The following is a 26,615-nucleotide window of genomic DNA, read 5'->3' as shown; positions in this document are numbered from 1 at the left end:
CAAAACATATAAACTCATAATACCGATCGTCACAGAACTATAAGCGTGCGGACCCTACGGGTTCGAGAACTATTAGACATGACCGAGACATGTCTCCGGTCAATAACCAATAGCGGAACCTGGATGCTCATATTGGTTCCTACATATTCTACGAAGATCTTTATCGGTCAAACCGCATAACAATATACGTTGTTCCCTTTGTCATCGGTATGTTCCTTGCCCGAGATTCGATCGTCGGTATCCCAATACCTAGATCAATCTCGTTACCGGCAAGTCTCTTTACTCGTTCCGTAATGCAACAACCCGCAACTAACTCATCAGTCACATTGCTTGCAAGGCTTATAGTGATGTGCATTACCGAGAGGGCCCAGAGATACCTCTCCGATAATCGGAGTGACAAATCCTATTCTTGATCTATGCCAACTCTATGAACACCATCGGAGACACCTGTAGAGCACCTTTATAGTCACCCAGTTACGTTGTGACGTTTGGTAGCACACAAAGTGTTCCTTCGGTATTCAGGAGTTGCATAACCTCATAGTCATAGGAACATATATAAGTCATGAAGAAAGCAATAGTAGTAAACTTAAACGATCAAGTGCTAAGCTAACGAAATGGGTCAATTCAATCACATCATTCTCCTAATGATGTGATCCCGTTGATCAAATAACAACTCATGTCTATGGCTAGGAAACTTAACCATCTTTGATCAATGAGCTAGTCAAGTAGAGGCATACTAGTGACACTATGTTTGTCTATGTATTCACACATGTATTATGTTTCCAGTTAATACAATTCTAGCATGAATTATAAACATTTATCATGAAATAAGGAAATAAATAATAAATTTATTGTTGCCTCAAGGGCATATTTGCTTCAAGCTTCTCTCAAATTAGTTGTCGGTGTCAGTTCCAGAAACCGATTCACCAACTGAGCATGGCTTCTTCTTGTGTAGCTCTTTGATGACTTGTCTTTCGTTTCCGAATCCTTGCTTCTTTGAGAGGGTCTTCATTCATAATGATCATCTCAACTCCACTCTCTCAGAGGTGATTCATCTATTCTACTCCTCCTTTGTGGTGAGTATTCTCTTTTCTTGTAGGGAGTCGTACACTCATTGGAATAGTGTTTGAGTCTTCCCCACTTGTAGCAATTTCGATCACGACTAGAAGACCTTTTCTTATTGTAGGACCTTGACTTGGAGCTTCTCTCTTTTCTTATGCTCTTGTAGAACTTGTTGAATTTTTTCACCATTAAGCTCAATTCTTCAATGGAGACTAACTTGTCACTTGATGTGGTAGGAGCATCACTTGAAGCTTTGTATGCACCACTTGACTAGATGTGGAGCTCTTCCTTACCCTTGAGTGATATCTCATGAGCAAAAATTCTACCAATGAGTTCCGTGGGCTGGATATCTTTGTAATTGGGCATCATTTGGATCAATGTGCACACGGTATCATATTTGACATCCAAAGCTCTAACGATTTTCTTGATGATGAATTTGTCGGTCATCTCTTCACTTCCTAAGCCGGCAATCTCATTTTGGATGAGAGCAAGCCTAGAGTACATTTCAGCGGCTCCCTCACCATCCTTCATTTTGAACTTGTCAAGTTGACTTTGAAGCACATCCAACTTGGATTCCTTGAGGACTCGGTACCATCGTGCATATCAACCAAAGTATCCCAAATTTCCTTTGCATTCTCAAGGCGGAGGATTTCGTTGAATTCCTCGGGGCACAATCCATTGAAGAGAATATAACAAGCTTGATCATTGTATTGCATCATCTTCAATTCTTCCGCGGCCGCTTCACGATCCAGTTCTCTACCATCCTCGAATAATTCACCTTGCAAGCCAATACAAATAACAGCCCAAACGGTAGGGTTATGAACAAAAATATGCATTTTCATCATATGCTTCCAACTAGCAAAATTTGTACCATCAAAATAAGGACCTCTACGGTGATAGTTACCCTCACTAGTCGCCATACTCTCCTAGGTTGTGAAACCAAGGATATGATCACCAAAGCAATGGAAATCAAGGCTAACGGAGACCAAAGCTCTGATACCACTTGTAGGATAGAAAATATGTCTAGAGGGAGGGGGTGATTAGACTACTTCACCAAATAAAAATATTTCCTTTTCCCAGTTTTAGTTGTAGGAAGATTTGAGCAATTATGAAAAGTCAAGCAATCAACCTACACATGAAATTCTAAGTGTATAGCAGCGGAATGTAAAACATTGCATATGAAGGTAAATGGAATGGTTTGGAGAAGGCAAACATAATGTAGACACAAAGAATTTTGGCGTGGTTCCAATAGGCGGTGCTATCGTACATCCACATTGATGGAGACTTCAACCCACGAAGGGTAACCGTCGCGCAAGTCCACGGAGGTCTCCACCCACGAAGAAGCAACCTTGTCTATCCCACCATGGCCATCGCCCACAAAGGACTTGCCTCACTCAGGTGGATCTTCACGAAGTAGGCAATCTCCTTGCCCTTACAAACTTCTTAGTTCAACTCCACATTATGTCGGAGGCTCCCAAGTGACACCTAACCAATCTAGGAGACACCACTCTCCAAAAGGTAATAGACGATGTGCTGATGATGAACTCCTTGCTCTTGTGCTTCAAATGACAGTCTCCCTAACACTCAACTCTCTCTCATAGATTTGGCTATGGTGGAAGAAGGATTTGAGTGGAAAGCAACTTGGGAAAGGCTAGAAATCAAGGTTCAAATGGTAGGAATGGTAACTCTTGATCTCAATACATGAGTAGGTGGTTTTCTCTCAAAAAATGAATGGTGGAAGTGTAGGCATGTTATGATGGCTCTCCTATTGAGGAAGAAGGGGTGGAGGGGTATATATAGCCTCCACACAAAATCCAACCGTTACACACTTTTGACCCATGTCAGTGGCACCGATCTGTGCAAAAATATGAACATTAGGAATCTCGGTGGGACCGAGGGGAACAACTCGGTGAGACCGATGTGAAAGGGCTTAGGGCAAACCTCATCCCGGTGGCACCGGTTGCATCATCTATGTGGAACCGAAGTGAAGCAATAAGGCAACAAAGAATCAGTCAAGCTATCTCGCTGAGACCGATTACAACATATTGGTGAGATGGAAGTGATTGCAACAAGTCTTAGAGAGCTGGCAAGGCCATCTCAGTGGCACCGAGATTCGTATTGGTGGAACCGAATTGTTAGGGTTTTGGCAGTGGCTAAGTCCAAATGAATTGTGTGGCTCTAAATGGGAAATTTTGGTGGGGCAGAGTTGGGAATTATGGTTTGGACATATTTGGGTAGAGAAAGTGGCTGAGGGTTTTGGAGCAATATCACTAAGCACTTGAGCAAATAGATCATTTAGCAACACCTCATCTCCTTTTAACAGTATTGACTTTCCTATGGACTCAATGTGATCTTGGATCACTTAAAAAATGTAGAGTCTTGAGCTTTTGCCAATCCTTGTCCTTAACTTTTTGAGGGGTCCACCTCTCTAGTCCATGCCATGCCAAATGATACGTCTCCAACGTATCTATAATTTTTGATAGTTCCGTGCTATTATATTATCAACCTTGGATGTTTTATATGCATTTATATGATATTTCATATGATTTTTGGGACTAACCTATTAACCTAGAGCCTAGTGCCAGTTTCCGTTTTCCCTTGTTTTAGAGTATCACAGAAAAGGAAAATCAAATGGAGTCCAATAGACCTGAAACTTCGTGGAACTTATTGTTGGAACGGAAGCAATCCAAGAGACTTGGAGTAGACGTCAGGGGCGCTTCGAGGGAGGCATGAGGCAGGGAGGCGCGCCCTACCCCCCTGGGCGTGCCCCCACCCTCGTGGGCCCCTTGTGGCTCCCCTAACCGACTTCTTTCGCCTATATATGTCAATATACCCTAAAAACTTCGAGGAGCAGAATAGATCGGGAGTTCCGCCACCAGAAGCCTCCGTAGCCACCGAAAACCAATCTAGACCTGTTCCGGCACCCTGCCGGAGGGGGGAATCCCTCTCCGGTGGCCATCGTCATCATCCCGGTGCTCTCCATGACGAGGAGGGAGTAGTCCACCCTTGGGGCTGAGGGTATGGACCAATAGCTATGTGTTTGATCTCTCTCTCTCTCTCTCTCGTGTTCTTGAGGCGGCACAATCTTGATGTATTGCGAGCTTTGCTATTATATTTGGATCATATGATTTTTCTCCCCCTCTACTCTCTTGTAATGGATTGAGTTTTCCCTTTGAAGTTATCTTATCGGATTGAGTCTTTAAGGATTTGAGAACACTTGATGTATGTCTTGCACGTGCTTATCTGTGGTGATAATGGGATATCATGTGATCCACTTGATGTATGTTTTGGTGATCAACTTGCGAGTTTCATGACCTCGTGAAGTTATGCATAGGGGTTGGCACACATATTCGTCTTGACTCTCCGGTACAAACTTTGGGGCACTCTTTGAAGTTCTTTGTGTTAGTTGAATAGATGAATCTGAGATTGTGTGATGCATATTGTATAATCATACCCACGGATACTTGAGGTGACATTGGAGTATCTAGGTGACATTAGGGTTTTGGTTGATTTGTGTCTTAAGGTGTTATTCTAGTACGAACTCTATGATAGATTGAACGGAAAGAATAGCTTCGTGTTATTTTATTACGGACTCTTGAATAGATTGATCAGAAAGGATAACTTTGAGGTGGTTTCGTACCCTACAATAATCTCTTCGTTTGTTCCCTGCTATTAGAGACTTTGGAGTGACTCTTTGTTGCATGTTGAGGGATAGTTATATGATCCAATTATGTTATTACTGTTGAGAGAACTTGCACTGGTGAAATTATGAACCCTAGGCCTTGTTTCAACGCATTGCAATACCGTTTGTGCTCACTTTTATCATTAGTTACCTTGCTGTTTTTATATTTTCAGATTACGAAAACCTATATCTACTACCCATATTGCACTTGTATCACCATCTCTTCACCGAACTAGTGCACCTATACAATTTACCATTGTATTGGGTGTGTTGGGGACACAAGAGACTCTTTGTTATTTGGTTACAGGGTTGTTTGAGAGAGACCATCTTCATCCTACGCCTCCCACAGATTGATAAACCTTAGGTCATCCACTTGAGGGAAATTTGCTACTGTCCTACAAACCTCTGCACTTGGAGGCCCAACAATGTCTATAAGAAGAAGGTTGTGTAGTAGATATCAAGCTCCTTTCTGGCACCGTTGCCAGGGAGGTTAGCGCTTTAAGGTATATCTTTAGATCCTGCAATCGAATCTTTTAGTTTCTTGTTTTAGCACTAGTTTAGTTTATAAAAGAAAATTACAAAAAAATGGAATTGAGTTTGCCTCATACGCTTCATCTTTTTAATATTTTTTGTGAGAATGATGGAAAGGAAAATTCTGCCCACGTGCTAGAAGAAGAAGTCTAGAAAATGTTTGGCACTAAATCTTTGAATGATGAGGATGATTGCAAAGTTGTTAGTATGAACTCCTTGAATATCCATAGTACTAATGATGATTGCACTAGTCATAATGAAAATGTCTCTTATAAGCATGTCAATTTTTGTGGAGTGCATAGAGTTTGCAAGTACACACCAAATAGGGAAGATAGATTTTGCAAGAGGCATAAGTATTTGGAAACTAAATGCTTGCAAGAGAGGCTAGATGTTTGTGCCAAAAATTTAAAATTTCTTCACCATACTTGTGAACTTTGCAAGGAACATGGTCATTTAAATCTTCGATGCAAATTGTTCCATGATCGTATCGTGTCCAAAAATTGTGATGATTTGATTTCCCTTGCACATCATAATGAACTTAGTTTGCTTTTGGGTTATGAAGAAATGAAACATATAACTAAGCATATTCCAGAATATAACCTTCAAAAATTCCTCGATATTGATCTAGAACAAATTTATATGTATTGTGCGGTGAATTGCATTGAAAATCCTTATATTGCCAATGACATAAAGAAAAGAAAACAAATAGAAGATGAAGAGAATACTAACGAAAGGGAAGAGACTTCCCAATATTCTCCTATTATTTATTATGATAAATTAGGTAACGAGGAGGAGCCTTCTATTCAACCAATCTCATTAATAAGGAGCTACAAAAAGAGGATTGAACCCACACATGATGTGAAGAATAAAAAGAAAAGACGGAGAAGTAAAGGTAGAAAGGTATCTCTCCCAAATGATAATTGTTATACTATTGGTGCTATCCATACTATTAATGATGAGAGTGATTATGCTTATGATATGAAAAGGCCCAAGCTTGGGGATGCTATGTTTGATGAAGATGATGTTTTTGAGAATATATTTGCTGCAATTAATGTTTGTTCCAAGCTTGGGGATGCTACGTTTAATGAAGATGATATTTTTAGTCTCCCAGGTTTTTGATATGCAAATTTATAATGATGATAGCATGCCTCCTACTTATGATGATTATATTGATGAAAGTGGGTTTGGAAGAGTGTCAACTTTAGGAAGTAATGATCCCACTATTTTGGAGGATGTTGAATCTTATTTGATAATTATGAAACTGGATTTGGAGAGGTCATGACTTTATTTAGTGATGATTCCACTATCTTGGAAGAGGTTTCAAAAGATTATGATTAGAACAAAGTTGCTACTTATGATAATTATTGTGATGATACATATGATATAAAAAGTAGTGATGATTATATTTATAAAACATGTCATGATTATGATTACCCTTTTCTGAACACTACTCTTTTAATGTGGAAACAATTTATAGTATTCGAGTCTCTTATGATACTCCCGCTATTCCGATTGAGAAGAATTTTGCTTATGCAGAGAGTAGTAAATTTTTTATGCTTGTAGATCATGAAAAGAATGCTTTAGGTGCTGGTTATATTGTTAAATTCATTCATGATGCTACTAAAAATTATTATGAGGGAGGAATATATGCTTGTAGGAATTGCAATAATATCAAGTTTCCTCTCTATGTGCTTAAAGTTTTGAAGTTATGCTTGTTTTGCCTCCTATGCTAGTTGATTATGGTTCCCACAAGTTGTTTGCTCACAAAATCCCTATGCATAGGAAGTGGGTTAGACTTAAATTCTCTAGTCATATTCTTCATGATGCACTCTTTATATTTCAATTCTTATCTTTTATGTGAGCATTATTGAAATCATCATGCCTAGCTAGGGGCATTAAATGATAGCGCTTGTTGGGAGGCAACCCAATTTTATTTTTGCCCCTTGTTTTTGTTCCTGTTTAGTAATAAATTAATCATCTATCCTCTGTTATTCTTGTGTTTTTTTATGTTTTAGTTAGTGTTTGGCCAAGTAAAGCCTTTAGGATCTTCTTGGGTGATTGTTATTTGATCTTGCTGTAAAAAACAGAAAGTATGCGCTCACGAGAATAATTTTCATTTTTTACCAGAGAGCGATAAAAATAGCAATTCCACTTGCAGCAGATTAATAAACAAATTTACTAGGACTTCCAAATTTCTCAGGATTCTTTGAGTTACAGAAGTATTCGAAACCTACAGATTACTACAGACTGTGCTGTTTTTGATAGATTCTGTTTTTCTATGTGTTGTTTGCTTATTTTGATGAATCTATGAGTAGTATCGGAGGGTATGAACCATAGATAAGTTGCAATACAGTAGATATTACACCAATATAAATTTAGAATGAGTTCATTACAGTACCTTGAAGTGGTGATTTATTTTCTTATACTAACGGAGCTTACGAGTTTTCTGTTAAGTTTTGTGTTGTGAAGTTTTCAAGTTTTGGGTGAAGATTCGATGGACTAAGGAATAAGGAGTGGAAAAAGCCTAAGCTTGGGGATGCCCAAGGCACCCAAGGTAAAATCCAAGGACACCAAAAAGCCTAAGCTTGGGGATGCCCCAGAAGGCATCCCCTCTTTCGTCTTCGTTCATCGGTAACTTTACTTGGAGCTACATTTTTATTCACCACATGATATGTGTTTTTCTTGGAGCGTCATTTTATTTTCTCTTGTTTTGCTTGATGTTTGAATAGAATACCAAGATCTGAAATTCTTAAATGTTAGAGAGCCTTCATATAGTTGCATAATTATTCGACTACTCATTGATCTTCACTTATATCTTTCGGAGAGGTTTGGTGTTGCTCTAGTGCTTCACTTACATCTTTTTAGAGCACGATGGTGGTTTTATTTTATAGAAATAGATGAACTCTCATGCGTCACTTATATTATTTTGAGAGTCATAAACAGCATGGTAATTTGCTTTGGTTATGAATTTAGTCCTAATATGATGGGCATCCAAGAGGGATACAATAAAAACTTTCATATAAAGTGCATTGAATACTATGAGAAGTTTGATACTTGATGTTTTTTTGAGATATGAGGATGGTAATATTAGAGTCATGCTAGTGAGTAGTTGTGAATTTGAGAAATACTTGTGTTAAAGTTTGTGATTCCCGTAGCATGCATGTATGGTGAACCGTTATGTGATGAAGTCGGAGCATGATTTATTTATTGATTGTCTTCCTTATGAGTGGCGGTCAGGGAAGAGCAATGGTATTTTCCTACCAATCTATCCCCCTAGGAGCATGCGCGTAGTACTTTGTTTTGATAACTAATAGATTTTTTCAATAAGTATGTGAGTTATTTATGACTAATGTTGAGTCCATGGATTATACGCACTCTCACCCTTCCACCATTGCTAGCCTCTCTAATACCGCGCATCTTTCGCCCGTATCTTACACCCACCATATACCTTCTCAAAACAGCCACCATACCTACCTATTATGGCATTTCCGTAGCCATTCCGAGATATATTGCCATGCAACTTTCCACCGTTCTGTTTATTATGACACGCTTCATCATTGTCATATTGCTATGCATGATCATGTAGTTGACATTGTATTTGTGGCAAAGCCACTATTCATAATTCTTTCATACATGTCACTCATTAGTCATTGCACATCCCGGTACACCGCCGGAGGCATTCATATAGAGTCATATCTTGTCTAAGTATTGAGTTGTAATTCTTGAGTTGTAAGTAAATAAAAGTGTGATGATCATCATTATTAGAGCATTGTCCCGGTGAGGAAAGGATGTTGGAGACTATGATTCCCCCACAAGTCGGGATAAGATTCCAGACGAAAAATAAAAAAAGAGAGAAAAAAGAGGCCAAAAAAAGAGAAGGCCCAAAAAAGAAAAAAGAAAAAAAAATGAGAGAAAAAGAGAGAAGGGGCAATGCTACTATCCTTTGACCACACTTGTGCTTCAAAGTAGCACCATGATCTTCATGATAGAGAGTCTCCTATGTTGTCACTTTCATATACTAGTGGGAATTTTACATTATAGAACTTGTCTTGTATATTCCAATGATGGGCTTCCTCAAAATTGCCCTAGGTCTTCATGAGCAAGCAAGTTGGATGCACACCCACTTAGTTCTTTTGTTGAGATTTCATACACTTATAGCTCTAGTGCATCTGTTGCATGGCAATCCCTACTCACTCACATTGATATCTATTGATGGGCATCGCCATAGCCCGTTGATATGCCTAGTTGATGTGAGACTATCTTCTCCTTTTTTGTCTTCTCCACAACCACCCTTCTATTCCACATATAGTGATATATCCATGGCTCATGCTCATATATTGTGTGAAGATTGAAAAAGTATGAGAACATAAAAAGTATGAAGCAATTGATTGTCTTGTCATCGGGGTTGTGCATGATTTAAATATTTTGTGTGGTGAAGATAGAGCATAGCCAGACTATATGATTTTTTAGGGATAGCTTTCTTTGGCCATGTTATTTTGAGAAGACATGATTGCTTTGTTAGTATGCTTGAAGTATTATTGTTTTCATGTAAATATTAAACTTTTTTCTTGAATCTTATGGATCTGAATATTCTTGCCAAAATAAAGAGAACTACATGGACAAATATGTTAGGTAGCATTCCACATCAAAAATTCTATTTTTATCATTTACCTACTCGAGGATGAGCAGGAATTAAGCTTGGGGATGCTTGATACGTCTCCAACATATCTATAATTTTTGATTATTCCATGCTATTATATTATCAACCTTGGATGTTCTATATGCATTTATATGCTATTTTATATGATTTTTGGGACTAACCTATTAACCTAGAGCCTAGTGCCAGTTTCTGTTTTTTCCATGTTTTAGAGTATCGCAGAAAAGGAAAATCAAACGGAGTCCAATTGACCTGAAACTTCACGGAACTTATTTTTGGAACGAAAGCAATCCAGGAGACTTGGAGTAGACGTTAGGGAAGCTTTGAGGGAGGCACGAGGCAGGGAGGCGCGCCCTACCCCTGGGAACGCCCCCACCCTCGTGGGCCCCTCGTGGCTCCCCTGACCGACTTCTTTCGCCTATATATGTCAATATACCCTAAAAACTTCGAGGAGCAGAATAGATCGGGAGTTCCGCCACCAGAAGCTTCCGTAGCCACCGAAAACCAATCTAGACCCATTCCGGCACCCTGCCGGAGGGGGGAATCCCTCTCCGGTGGCCATCTTCATCATCCCGGTGCTCTCCATGACTAGGAGGGAGTAGTCCACCCTCGGGGCTGAGGGTATGTACCATTAGCTATGTGTTTGATCTCTCTCTCTCATGTTCTTGAGGTGGCACGATCTTGATGTATTGCGAGCTTTGCTATTATATTTGGATCTTATGATGTTTATCCCCCTCTACTCTCTTGTAATGGATTGAGTTTTCCCTTTGAAGGTATCTTATCGGATTGAGTCTTTAAGGATTTGAGAACACTTGATGTATGTCTTGCACGTGCTTATCTGTGGTGACAATGGGATATCAAGTGATCCACTTGATGTATGTTTTGGTGATCAACTTGCGAGTTCCGTGACCTCGTGAACTTTGGGGCACTCTTTGAAGTTCTTTGTGTTGGCACACGTTTTTGTCTTGACTCTCCGTTAGAAACTTTGGGGCACTCTTTGAAGTTCTTTGTGTTGGCACACGTTTTTGTCTTGACTCTCCGTTAGAAACTTTGGGGCACTCTTTGAAGTTCTTTGTGTTGGTTGAATAGATGAATCTGAGATTGTGTGATGCATATCGTATAATCATACCCATGGATACTTGAGGTGACATTGGAGTATCTAGGTGACATTAGGGTTTTGGTTGATTTGTGTCTTAAGGTGTTATTCTAGTACGAACTCTATGATAGATTGAATGGAAAGAATAGCTTCGTGTTATTTTATTACGGACTCTTGAATAGATTGACCAGAAAGGATAACTTTGAGGTGGTTTCGTACCCTACAATAATCTCTTCGTTTGTTCCCCGCTATTAGAGACTTTGGAGTGACTCTTTGTTGCATGTTGAGGGATAGTTATATGATCCACTTATGTTATTATTGTTGAGAGAACTTGCACTAGTGAAAGTATGAACCCTAGGCCTTGTTTCAACGCATTGCAATACCGTTTGTGCTCACTTTTATCATTAGTTACCTTGCTGTTTTTATATTTTCACATTACAAAAACCTATATCTACTATCCATATTGCACTTGTATCACCATCTCCTCGCCGAACTAGTGCACCTATACAATTTACCATTGTATTGGGTGTGTTGGGGACACAAGAGACTCTTTGTTATTTGATTGCAGGGTTGTTTGAGAGAGACCATCTTCAGCTTATGCCTCCCACGGATTGATAAACCTTAGGTCATCCACTTGAGGGAAATTTGCTACTGTCCTACAAGCCTCTGCACTTGGAGGCCCAACAATGTCTACAATAAGAAGGTTGTGTAGTAGACATCACCAAACATTGAACATCCTAAAATATTTATCTTGAGTAGACATTAGTTCAATGAGACATATGTTGATATGAATTACTAAAACCACCCTTGGATTAGTTGCACTTTCAGTTGCTCCTGCCCCTCTTCAATTCTGTTACCCAAATGTTAGTAGCAGCAGTATTTCAATTGTTGGCTCCACTCGTCCACACCGACCTTATAGTAAAATTCCTGTAACTAAGGCATTTGAACCGTTGCCCTCCCTCACCCACCACCATCTCCACGCACCATTACTCAAATTTTCAGTAGCCGCGACGCATCCTCAACACCACCCTGCCCCCCATAGTCCATCCCACCCTTCCCCTGCTCAAACCCTAGCTCACCATCGCCGCCGCCAACCCCTGCTGGTCTGGCCGTGCCTCCTAGCTTAGATAATAAAGTTCAGGTTACCCTGCAATTCCCATATTGTCACCCCTTAGTTTTTAGATGAGGCATGAAGTGTCCCTCCCTGCCAGATCCACATCCCCTACTCTAGAGAGTCCCAGCCTAAGCCCGACCACGTATCCCAGTGAGCTCGACGAGCGTACAGCCAAATAAAGCTTTATCATGGCCTCTCCGGTGGACGATGGCAAGGTGGCCACCGTTCGTCTTGACCTCTTGATCCCGGAGCAACACCTTGCCACGAAAGCCGGTGAGAACATTGACTACTTTGCCATGCCAAAGGCTTCACGCCAGCGGGCTCGCGTATTACTATATCTCAGGAAAGTTGGCTACGACATCAAGCTCGTCGACGGCAACAGCTTCACGCAGGCCATGTCACAGGTTAAGTGGTCCATACCCAACCCCTCTGGTCAACCAATGTCGATCTCTTCGAAGGCCCTGCCGCTGATCTCCTCCACCACACGGTCAAGGATTTGGGATCCTTATACGCCATCGAGCCCATTTTGTCATTTTTGAAGGACACATTTTATGGCGGCGGCTTGGGATCCTCAATTGCCAAGTCAGATCTCATCGACCACGACCATGAGGAGGGCACCCACAAAGGGTCTTCGAAGGTGAAATAACCCATCTATGACATCAGGGAGCACACCATTGGTCCATGCTCTTCCAACTGGAAGGATCCCATCCATGACAAGTGAGGCAATATCCTATCAGCAAATCTTACTTTTTTAGTTAGACAACCCCTACCCTTTGTTATAGTAGCTTTTTCCATGCGGTGTTTTAATTGTGCATGTTTAATTATTTTAGCATGCAAAAAATGTAATGTTCAATAGGGCTATCTGACTTTTAAGTATGAATTGTCCACTTTAGTTTCACAAATGGTTATATTTGGTTGTTTATAGTGAGTAGATGCCTTGTTTATTTGTATTTGTTTGTTAGGTTGGTTGCAATGAGCATTTGTCCAGTTTTCAAGCATATGCTCTATATATCTGTATTTGCTTGTTAGGTTGGTTGAAGTGAGCCCCTGTCCAGTTTTCAATGGCTATATTTGGTTGTTATACTGATCATATATGCCTTGTTTATTTCAGTTATTCACAATGTGATGTTCATTATCTGCAAGTCAAAAATGCGCAGTTCGATTTCATCTATACATGTTTGAACGACTATATTTGGTTCCTGATATGCCTAGTGTAGTTAACAGATGCCCTTTATTTCAGTTTTACACATTTAGCCAGTGTGATGTTTAAGCATGAGCTATGTTTTATTCATTTTCAAGAATAGCAGTTTGAATTACAATATTATTGTTAAGCATGTTGTAGTTAAAATTCCCTTCCATTTTATATCCGATTTAACAGCATGCTGAAACCAACACATTCAAGATATCATTTGGAGATGATGTTGTTTACCTTGGCTATCTTTTTTTGATGTTAATGTTGCTCTACTTATCATGCCTTTTCCATGTACTAATGCAGGACAACAACGGGAGTGGCCAGCATTTTCCGCTGAGGTTAGTTTCATCCTCGGCTTGTACTCCCCCATCGTTCCATAATGTACTGCATACAGATCCAGGTCTGCACACTTTTTAGCTTCAAATATTGACTTGTTGCTTGTAGGTACATATGTCCTTGGCAAAGATCCACGCATCGGCCCTTTTTTCTTATGGGGCAACGAGATATTCATGAACCACCATCAAGTGAGGAAACTAATAATAATTATTAGCAAAAAGATATGAAAGGTGGCGACCAAATTATTTGTTTACGCTCTATCCAACACAATAGTGAGCTGTAGGATGGTAAGTACAAACTCTATAGCCTTCTCTTTCTACTGCCCATAATGACTTGTTAGACAACAGTGTCTAAATCTTTTTCGTTTGCAGTGGTTCCCAAAGCAGTTTACTCAAGATTACCTCACAAAGTACATGATTGGTGGACATGCAATGAATGTTAAAGTATTTCACCGAGACTACAATGAGCATCAAGAAGTCCTAATGAAGACAGTGAAGGATGGGCGGGCATACATCACAAAGGGTTGGCCTAGAGTCGTGCGCGCATTACACATGGAGGAGGGCACAATATGGGAATTCCCCTTCACCTTCTCCAGCAACCACAATGTATTTCGCCTCTCTCTTTACAATCTTTAGTACAACTGTGGTTTATCATTCTTTACTTGGTGCTTCTGTAGTTCTTCAGTATATGTACATGTGCATCGAATTATGCATTCGTGCTTGAGCCTATATTTGTAATAAACATGGTTGGATATGAAATAAGTGATTGCCTACTTTCAAATTCAAAATCTGTGATTTTTTAATGCAAGGATTAAATTTGGGATAAATTATGTTCTGCAGGCCAGTACACTGCACACGGTTTCCGAAATCTAAATGTGTGTTATAAACGTCAAGATCAAACACGTTTCTCAGATCCCCTACGTGTGCGATGAATCTCCATTGCGCACACGATCAGCCAAGAAAAAACGAGTGAGATTAACAACAACATCGCACATAGTTCCTTCTTATTAATTGTTTGCAAAGTCACCTTATCACACACTCTTGGCAATTATGGACTATTTACGATATCATGTGCATCGTAAACGTTTGCTCATAGAAGAATGCGTGTGATAGGCCTTCATCCGATGCGGGTACGACGGATGACTCGTGTGGGATATATTCAAGCTTCGCATACAGTTTTATTATGGTCAAGTTCCAAGATGGAGATGGTCGGCCACCTCCGGCTCAGCCTCATCATCCGGTTCAACAGTGCCAGCTCGAGCCAGCTCAACACTGATACATCTCCAACATATCTACTTTTCCTAATGCTTTTCCTATTCTTTTGGACTCTAATTTGCATGATTTTAATGAAACTAACCCCGGACTGACGTTGTTTTCAGCAGAACTACCATGGTGTTGTTTTTGTGCAGAAATAAAAGTTCTCAGGATAGAACGAAACTTTGTGAGGATTTTTTATACAATAAAAGAGAATTTCTGGAGCCAAGAGTCACCTGAGGGGGGCACCTGGGTGGACACAACCCACCAAGGTGCACCTGCACCCCCCCAAGGCGCGCCCAGGTGGTTTGTCCCCACCTGGTGGCCTGGCAGACCTTGAAACCTACGCTAAAAAAATCTAATTTTCTAGAAAAAATCAGGGAGAAAGAATTATCTTGATCCATGATACGGAGCCGCCGTCACCTCCTGTTCTTCATCTGGAGGCCAGATTAGGAGTCCGTTTGGGGCTCCGGAGAGGGGGATCTTCGTTCTTCGTCATTACCAACCCTTCTCCATCGCCAATTCCATGATGCTCCCCACTGGGAGTGAGTAATTCCTTCGTAGGCTCGCTGGTCGGTGAGGATTTGGATGAGATTCATCATGTAATCTAGTTAGTTTTGTTAGGGCTTGATCCCTAGTATCCACTATGTTCTGAGATTGATGTTGCTATGACTTTGCCATGCTTAATGCTTGTCACTTTGGCCCCGGGTGCCATGATTTCAGATATGAACCGTTTATGTTATTACCATTATATCCATGTTCTGGATTCGATCTTGCAAGTTATAGTCACCTACTATGTGTTATGGTCCAGCAACCCCGGAGTGACAATAGTCGGGACCACTCCCGGTGATGCCGTAGTTTGAGGAGTTCATGTATTCATCGTGTGTTAATTCTTTGTTTCGGTTCTCTATTAAAAGGAGGCCTTAATATCCCTTAGTTTCCAATTGGACCCCGCTGCCACGGGAGGGTAGGACAAAAGATGTCATGCAAGTTCTTTCCATAAGCACGTATGACTATTTACGGAATACATGCCTACATTATATTTATGAACTGGAGCTAGTGTTGTATAGCCCTAGGTTATAACTATCACATGATGAATATCATCCAACAAATCATCGATCTAATGCCTACGAATTTCTCTTATATTGTTGTCTTTCTAAGTTACTACTGCTATGGTTACCATTGCACTTGCTACAAAGTTGCAGCTATCATTGTTACAGATACTATTGCTACTGTCACTACTATAAAAACTATCAGATTACTGTGCTACTGATCACTTTGCTGTAGATAACTAATCTCCAGGTGTGACTGAATTGACAACTCAATTGCTAATACATACAAATATTCTTTGGCTCCCCTTGTGTCGAATCTATTAATTTGGGTTGAATACTCTACCCTCAAAAATGGTTGTGATCCCCTATACTTGTGGGTTATCAAGACCTTTTTCTAGCGCCATTGCCGGGGGCATAGCTATATTTGTTGACTCACTTGGGATTATTATCAATTTATCAGTATGAAGAATCTGAAGGATGCTAAGACTAAGATTTTTCCCTCTAGGACGAGGGAGGTAAGGAACTGTCATCGAGTTCTGCTTTAGATTCACCTTCTATTATAAGTAAACTTGCATAACCACCACATGCTATTAATCCTGATATGTTGCAAGTTGTTGATGATGCTACTTGTGTTATGAATGATACTTATGATGATGCTAGTACCTTGCTTGATGATGATGTGCCATTAGGTGATTTTCTTGATGAACAAATTGCTAGAGTAAGACAACATGATGTTGTTGAAACTGATGATGAGCTTGAAACTGAAAATCTTGAAACACCTACTAGAAGTAGCCCTCCTAGATATGAATTGCCTAAGGTACCAGAAGGCTATGTTATGAATGAATAGACAACTAGAGACATTCTTGCTTGTAAGAATAGAGATGATCTAGATAAATTAGTATGCAAGTATAAAGAAAATTCTCTGAATGCTAAAATGCAATATGACCCTAAGTTTGCGACTTCACCTATCTTAATTGATGATAAGGATTATGAATTCTCTATCGACCCAGAGTTAATTACTTTGGTTGAATCTAATCCTTTCCATGGTTATGAAACTGAAACTGTTGTGGCACATCTTACTAAGTTGAATGACATAGCCACCCTTTTTACTCATGATGAGAAAACTCGATATTACTATATTCTCAAATTATTTCCATTCTCATTAAAGGTGATGCTAAAGCTTGATACAATGCTCTTGCTCCTGGTTGTTTGCGTAGTCCCTAGGATATGATTTATTACTTCTCTGAAAAATATTTTCATGCTCATAAGAAACAAACTGCCTTGCAGGAAATATTTAACTTTGTGCAAATTAAAGAAGAGAGTCTCCCACAAGCTTGGGGGAGGGTTTTCCAATTGCTTAATGCTTTGCCTGATCATCCTCTTAAGAAAAATGAAATACTTGATATCTTCTATAATGGACTAACCAATGCTTCTAGGGATTTCCTAGATAGTTGTGCTGGTTGTGTTTTCAGGGAACGAACTATTGGGCAAGCTGAAGAATTATTGAACAACATATTGAAAAATTATGATGATTGGACTCTTCCTGAACCACTGCCTAATCCTTCTTTGAATAAGAGGGGTATATTCTATCTCAGTCCTGAAGATATGCAAGAGGCAAATAAATCTATGAAGGAAAACGATATTAAAGCTGAGGATGTCAAAAATTTAGCTCCTGTTGAAGAAATACATGGGCTTGATACACCACCACCTCCTAAGGTGGTAGAGGTAAATTCTCTAATGAAATTTAATGATAATGATAATCCTCACAATATGCATGCTAGCCAATGCCTTTATGAGTTTGAAAACTACATTAGAAAGCAAGATCACTTCAATGCAAATGTTATGAACAATTAAAATACAATTATGATATGATTGCTTGCTTAAGTGACTTGTTATTTAGAATCTCAAATGATGTTAGAGATGTGTGGAAGCATGCTTCTATGGTTCAAACCCAGTTAGAACAAGTTGCTAAATCTCAAAAAGAGTTGTTAGATGAAATGAACAATAATATACATGACTTTGCTGTTAGAGTAGCAATTAGAGGAGGTAAATGATTCAGGAACCACTTTATCCTGAAGGACACCCAAAAAGAATTGAATAAGACTCTCAAAGAGCTAACACTAATGCACCTAGTCCTTCTAAAAAGAAAAAGAAGAAGAAAAATGATAATACTTTGCATGCTTCTAGTGAACCTGGAGCAGAAAAACCTCCTGATAATGAAGTCTCTATCTCTGATACTAAAACTAACCTGGTAGTGAACACTCACCTTCTGATAATGAAAAAGTTAATGATGAGGTTCATGAAGATAGTCAACCAAATAATGAAGAACCAGACAATGATCTTGAGATAGAACCTGTAGTTGATCTTGATAACCCACAACCTAAAATAAAAGATATGATAAAAGATACTTTGTTGCTAGAAAACACGATAAGGAAAGAGAACCATGGGTTAAAAAACCTATGCCCTTTCCACCTAAGTCAACTAACAAGAGGGATGATGAAGAATTTGAACGCTTTACTGAGATGCTGAGGCCAGTCTTTTTGCGTACTCGCTTGACTGATATACTGAAAATGCCTCCTTATGCAAAGTATATGAAAGACATCATCACCAATAAGAGAAAAATACCGAAAGCTGAAATCTCCACTATGCTTGCTAATTATACTTTTAAGGATGGAGTACCTAAAAAATGTGGAGATCCGGGAATACCAACTATACCTTGCTCCATCAAAAGTAATTATGTGAAAACTGCTTTATGTGATTTGGGAGCTGGTGTTAGTGTTATGCCTTTCTCTTTATATAAAAGATTTGATTTGAATAAACGCACACCTACTGAAATATCTTTGCAAATGGCAGACAAATCTACTGCCATACCCATCGGTATTTGTGAGGATGTGCCCGTTGTTGTTGCTAATGTTACTATTTTAACTGATTTTGTTATACTTGAGATGCCCAAGGGCGACAACATGTCAATTATCCTTGGTAGACCCTTCTTGAATACTGCAGGGGCTGTTTTCGATTGCAATAAAAGCAAGGGCACCTTTCATATCAATGGTAATGAGCATACGGTGCACTTTTCAAAGAAACAATTCCAAGTGAATGGTATTAATGTTATTGAAAAATCTCCGACAATCCCTATTGGGAGTTTTCAACTACCTTTACCTACTGCCAAAAAGAAATATGAAATGCTTATTGTTGGGGACATTCATATCACTGTTGAGGTAACCTCGTGTTTTATGAAAGTTCTTCAGTTTCATGCTAATCAAAAGTGGTTGTCAATAAGACTTGATCAACCTTATTAATGGAACATTTTTGAAACATATGAAGTTGATGAATTTAGTAAGCACTACTTCCTGTCCCTATCTTTTGTTTTATGTTTTTATCAGCTAAGTAAAATAAAATGCCATGTTTTTTCTGTTTTCTGAATTTTCCATGCAATAAAAACATGACCCAAAAATAAAAGTTCTCAGAATGCCCTGAAAATTTAATACGATTTTTTTCTGAATATTTAAGAATTTTTGGTGCAAATAACATCAGAGGGAGGTGCACCAGGTGGGCACAACCCACCTGGGCACGCCAGGACCCCCAGGCGTGGCCTGGTGAGTTGTGGTCCCCACGTGGGCCCCCTCACTTGACCCTTCATACCACATCATGACCTACCTCCAGAAAAAATTCTCCATTGCTCTCTCTCCCGTGTTCTAGCTCCCAAACCCGTGGATTTCGATCTCTTTGCTCGAAGCTCCATTTCCAAAACTATTTCGTGGGATTGATGCCTGGTATGTGACTCCTCCGTTTGTCCAATTAGTTTCTATTTTAGTGGTTTATATTTTGAATAATTAGCTACTCTTGGTGTTGCGGTAGATGAGGTTGCATGTTGAATTCTTTGATTTCTAAGTAGTTTGAATGCTTTCTATGGCCTCTATGTATCCCTATGAGTAGTTGCTATCAATCTTGTAAAGTTTTGTTGACAAATTTTCGTCACCCAGAAATTTTCAGAAAATTGTACACGAACATGATGAACCTCTTTGGAAGGAGTTCTTCGAGGAGGAGGTCCTCGGGGGCATCTTCTAGTGACACCTCCGCTCGTCGGTCTTATGTTGAACCAAGTGAAAGCTCCGTACGAGATGCCGCCACCAAAACATGCTTATGGCCTTGTGATGATTATATGGTGCATGTGGGCATCAAGGAAGAATTTGAGCAATATGTTCACAATGCCGACCTCAGTCCCTACATTTCAGATAAGTGCAATCAACACCACACTCTCACTGAATCATTTGTCAAAGGGTTTAAATTCCATCCAGGTGAGTCTAGGGTGTCATTTAAACTGTATGAAAATTCATTTACCATATCACTAGAGAGATTTGCTCACCACTGTAAAATCCCATTCTGGGGTTCGCTTGACGAACCACCAAGAGCTGAGTACCAATCATTTTTGACTAGCCTTTCCTATGGTGAGACGAGGAGAGTGGCACAAGGTAGAATAAAGAGCATTCATTTTCCGCAATTCAGTACTTTGCTTTATTTAATGGGAAATGTATTGTAGGCAAAAAAGATTGTAGTACACTTTGTGCTCCAGATTTGAGCCTCATACGCACCACCCTCACTAGTGATAGGAGTTATAATCTTGGAGCCATTTTTGCGCGCAGGTTGCAACACAATGCTAATAGTGGCTATTTCTATGTTGGACTTTATACCACGCGTTTAGCAAGAGTGGTGGGTGTTTCACCTTTCCCCTATGACCCTATTCTACCTGCGCAGTATTTAGACTTTGATGCTATCAAACATCATAAATCCTTAAAGGAAATATTCATAATTTCACCTATAAATTGTTGTTTAACCAAGAATCCATTGTGCACACATATTTTCTTGCGCCTGCTCTTTTTGATTATCACAGCAAGGGAAGATAGTTTGTTCTTGAGAGCAAGGCTCGATCCCAAAACGCTGTAATTGAGGCGGCACGGTAGGCCGAGGCATCCGCACCGAGAGCCTCCGTGAGCTACCACTCCGACTACCATCCAGGCTTCTGATCGAGTACCAAGTTAGGACGAAAGCCTGAGCTTGGGGGAGTACGTGTTTCCACTGACTTTATATTCATGTTCACATATTCCAGTTGTCGGTGTCCACACTTTTTCCTTGTATCATCCATGTTAAATTTATTTTCTCGCTTTCTTGTTGTGTGTTTGAAAAACTTTGAGAAAATCCAAAATATTTCATGCTTCTTTTTTATTTTTCTTTCTAGAGTAGTTAGCTGTAGCACTAAAAAGAAAACCCAAAAAGATTGCCTTGTTCTTCTTTTGTTTGTTGGGAGCTTTCCCGTGTAAATAGTTTTTTTTCTCGTTTTTGTTTTTCCCTTTTATTTACTTGTTCAAGAAAACCAAAAACTCCAAAAAATATTTCAGTGAGTTCCTTTGTGTTTCTTTTTATTGTTCTTTGAGTTGTAACGAGGAGAAGACCACGATGAAAATGTTGAGTGGCTCTCATATGCATTATTGTTGATCTAACAAAGAGCCCATTTTACCTTGTCTTCTCATGTTGAATAAAATGTTTGCAGATTCCAGCTTAGTCCATGACACTCTTGCACTATTATTATTTTCATATTGTTTGGTCGTGCAAGCGAAATGCAATAATGATGATATTCGATGAACTGGCCGTGGCAGGGAGAAATGGGTATGAACTTGATTTGTTCTATTTTTGTAAATATGTTTAACCTAGTATCCATGCTTCAACCCATTATGATCAAACATGTCGGCAATGACAATTAGAGATTATAGTTTCTCATGCCATGCATAAGTAGCTAGGAGTGGATAATGATTTATCTTGGATATCAACATTGCGTTAAAATGATTGTGATGTAGTATGATGATATGGTATCCTCCTCTGAATGTTCGAATGGCTTGACTTGGCACATGTTCATGCACGTAGTTGAATCAAAACCAACATAGCCTCTATGATATTTATGTTCATGGTGTTCATATCCTACTCATGCTAGTGTCCAATGTTACTTATGCATAATGCATGTTCATGACCATTGTTGCTCTCTAGCTGGTCGCTTCTCAATCTAATTGCTAGCCTTCGCTTGTACTACGTGGGAATTCTGCTTGTACATCAAAAACCTGAAACCCAAGTTATTCCAACTGAGTCCACCATACCTACCTATATGTGGTATTACCCTACCGTCCTAAGTAAATTTGCATGTGACACCTCTAAAAACATAAAATAAATATCCTTTTTGTGTGCTTGGATCGTTCATGGAACGACAGGAGGTGGTCGATATCTTCCATGCTAAGCGGGTTATTCTCAGGTTAAGTGTTTATTCACTAGCCATTGCATGAGAAAAGGGCGATAATAGGGATTCCCAGTCCCAAACTAAAAATGCAAATAAAACAAAACTCCCCCACGACTGTTGTTGGTATAGACGGCACCCGTTGTTTCGGACAAGCCGTGGAGTGTGATTGTTGGTGAAGGGGGAGTAAACCTTACTTTTATCGCTTGGGAACCACCACTAGCGTGCTTAGCATGGAAGACATTGATAACTGATGGTCGTGAAGTAAACAAGAAGGATGCATCTCTCAAAATAGCATTTACCTCTGTTTAAAAAAATTGAGCTCTGGCACCTCTGCAAATCGCTGCTTCCCTCTACGAAGGGACTATCTATTTACTTTTATGTTGTGTCATCACCTTCTAAAATAAGTGCCGGAACCTGAGAGCACTGTTGTCATGCTGATGCATTGTGTGTAGCTAATGTTGGGTGCATCATGACTGGATCTTTTCTACCATGAATTATAATGTTTAGTCGCTGCTTGAACTTTGGAGGTGCTCTGCATTTATGTTTTGCGTTCTTAGAAAGGGATAGCGAGATACCACTATTGTCATATTATATCATGGTTGTTTTGACAACGTGTTGTTGTTTGAGATATCTTACTATTGCTTGCTAGATGATTATGTCATTGATATGAGTTAATATAATTTTTAAGAGTTATTGTCGGCGTGGCTAGTTATAATGTTGCCTGAAAACCTGGGTGCTATTTAAGCTTATTTATGCAAACAAGAGCAAAAGAGTTCGTAAAAGTTTTTCATTTTCACTTTCAGTTTATCAACTGAATTGCTTGAGGACAAGCAAAGGTTTAATCTTGGGGGAGTTGATACGTCTCCAACGTATCTACTTTTCCTAATGCTTTTCCTCTTGTTCTCTACTCTAATTTGCATGATTTGAATGAAACTAACCCCGGACTGACGTTGTTTTCAGCAGAACTACCATGGTGTTGTTTTTGTGCAGAAATAAAAGTTGTCGGAATGGAACGAAACTTAGTGAGGATTTTTTATACAATAAAAGAGAATTTTTGGAGCCAAGAGTCACCTGAGGGGGGCACCTGGGTGGGCACAACCCACCAGGGCGCGCCTGCCCCCCCAGGCGCGCCAAGGTGGGTTGTCCCCACCTGGTGACCCCGCAGACCCTGAAACCTATGCTATAAAATCCTATTTTTCCAGAAAAAATCAAGGAGAAAGAATTATCACAATCCAGGAGATGGAGCCGCCGTCACCTCCTGTTCTTCATCGGGAGGCCAGATCTGGAGTCCGTTTGGGGCTTCAGAGAGGGCTATCTTCGTTCTTCGTCATCACCAACCCTTCTTCATTGCCAATTCCATGATGATCCCCATCGGGAGTGAGTAATTCATTCGTAGCCTTGCTAGTCAATGAGGAGTTAGATGATATTCATTATGTAATCTAGTTAGTTTTGTTAGGGCTTGATCCCTAGTATCCACTATGTTTTAAGATTGATGTTGCTATGACTTTGCCATGCGTAATGCTTGTCACTTTGGGCCCGGGTGCCATGATTTCAGATCTGAACCGTTTATGTTATCACCATTATATCCATGTTCTAGATCCAATCTTGCAAGTTATAGTCACCTACTACGTGTTATGATCCAGCAACCCTGGAGTGACAATAGTCGGGACCAATCCCGGTGATGACCGTAGTTTGAGGAGTTCATGTATTCACCATGTGTTGATGCTTTGTTCCGGTTCTCTATTAAAAGGAGGCCTTAATATCCCTTAGTTTCTAATTGGACTCCGCTACCACGGGAGGGTAGGACAAAAGATGTCATGCAAGTTCTTTCCGTAAGCATGTATGTCTATTTACGGAATACATGCCTACATTATATTTATGAACTGGAGCTAGTGCCGTATCGCTTTAGGTTATAACTGTCACATGATGAATATCATCCAACAAATCATCGATCCAATGCCTACGAATTTCTCTTATATTGTTGTCTTGCTAAGTTACTACTGCTATCGTTACTGTTGCACTTGCTACAAAATTACTTCTATCACTGTTACCATTACTATTGTTGCTGTCACTACTATCAAAACTATCATATTACTGTGCTACTGATCACTTTGCTGCAGATAATTAATCTCGAGGTGTGACTGAATTGACAACTAAGTTGATAATACTTACAAATATTCTTTGGCTCCCCTTGTGTCAAATCTATAAATTTGGATTGAATACTCTACCCTCGAAAACTGATGCGACCTCCTATACTTGTGGGTTATCAAACACCCGCCGCCAGTCCTAACAACTACAGACCATTTCGTAACACCGGCAAGTCACTTCTCCAATCCTGTTGATAACCTACTGGCAGCGACTACTAACCTTGCTGCACTCCCGATTATGGGAAATACCCCAGCTGAGAGGGAAACTTTGCACGCCATCAAGATGTTGAAAGCAGCAGCCACTCAGCAAGCGAACTACTCTTACAGTCAGCAACGTGTCCACTCTACCCCGCACCCAAGTCACATGGGAGTCGCCATGCTGACTCGCCAGCTTTCTCCACGAGTGCTCATCGGAGATGTGAATAGCAGCGTGACCCGCCTCTACGCAGAGCTTTATACACCCAAGAGATCGTCGACACAGCCTGGGCACGAGGGGAGGCTGAAGCATCCAACACAGCGGCTCATCAGTCACCTCCTATGACCCCCTTGGATTTGCAAGGTGTCGGTTCGAGCGCCAGAACTATAGGGATTCCATGCCTAGTACTGTCTGTGTGCAATGAGCGCATGCCTAAGGATTTCGAAGGCCCTCGGAAGGTTCCCAGTTACATGGCTAATCTTGAGCCAGTAGCTTGGATTGAGAGTTATGAAATTGCTATGGACATGTTGGACATTAGCGACGCGGTCTGCACCAAGTATTTGACTATGATGCTGGAGGGGCGGCTTGTACTTGGCTAACCCCTAATTCCACCAGCACTTGGGCAGAGTTAAAGATATGTTTCATCAAACACTTCCAAGGAACCTACAAGCGCCCGATGACAATCATAGATCTGTAGCACTGTGTCCAGCACGAGGGCAAGTCGGCTCATCATTGGTCTCGCCAGGTCGGGATATCATCTACTCCTCAGATGGCATATTAGCTGCTCAAGTCATCTTGATCCTGGAGAAAACTATCATTTTGACCCCCTCGCTCAGAAGCTCGGGCGACTCAAGAGAAAGGTTCAAGACATGGGTGAGCAGATGGACGTCCTGACTACATATGTAGAGTTGGACACCACAGAAGATCCTAGCCCAAATGACAATCAAACTGGCAAGGGAAAGAAGAATGGTGTCGGCAAGGGTCAACAATAGAACAACTCCGGGTTCAATGGTAACCATGGCAATTAGGGAAATGGCGGAAAGCGTAAACACCCGGAGGGCGGCTAAGACTTTGTAGCCAACACCAATACTAGTTTCAAGGGCCAGAGACAGAATAATCCTGGGAGGCCATTCAATGCAAATAAAGCCCGCAAATTTTAGGAGGCCCTCAAAGGTCCGTGTCTCAAGCATAGTACTCAAGATAAGCAGGAAAATCACTCCTGGGAGAACTGCTATATTATGCAGCAATTTCACAATCAAGCTTACCAGAATCACCAAGGTGGTAGTGGTGGAAACCTAGGACAACCTAGGTTGGAGGCTCAGGATCCGGTTTTCCTGGTGCCGGCTCATCTGGCGGGTTTCATGGTGCTGGCGGATCTGGATTATAGGGGTCTGCAATCACGAAGGTAGCAATCAGCATTCTAGCCAAGGTACTCAACATCAGGGCAACCAGATAGGTTTTCAGAGCAATCCTAAGCAGTTAAATAGTGGGAAGTATCATGTCTTTACAACTAGCACCTGCAAGTAGGATAGCAGTTTGTAGAAACATGTTGTTAACATGGTTGAACCGGCTATTCCTGCATATTTGAATAGGTCAGAGCAACCAGTAACTTGGAGTAGGGTTGATCATCCTCCCCGGGTTGAGAATCCTGGTTGTCTAGCTTTGGTGGTGGTGCCTCAAGTCGATGGGTATAATCTCACTAAGGTACTGATGGACGGAGGAAGCAACATCAACATCTTGTATTATGATACTTTTAGGCATATGAACTTGTCACAGAAACAACTCCTCCGTCCTCGGCTGTTTTTCATGGTATCGTTCCCGGAAATTCTGCCTACCCCATGGGCGGATTAAGTTGGAAGTTGTGTTTGGCGATGAGTATAATTACAGAATAGATTTTTTGACGTTTGAGGTGGTCAAGATCAGAAGCCCATACCACGCCATGTTTGGACGGCCGGCTTATGCTCATTGTATGGCTCGACCTTGCTATGTGTATCTCAAGCCCAAGATGCCTAGG

Source organism: Triticum urartu, chromosome 6, assembly GCF_003073215.2.
Source record: "Triticum urartu cultivar G1812 chromosome 6, Tu2.1, whole genome shotgun sequence".
Lineage (NCBI taxonomy): Eukaryota > Viridiplantae > Streptophyta > Magnoliopsida > Poales > Poaceae > Triticum > Triticum urartu.
This window is presented reverse-complemented; position numbering follows the sequence as displayed.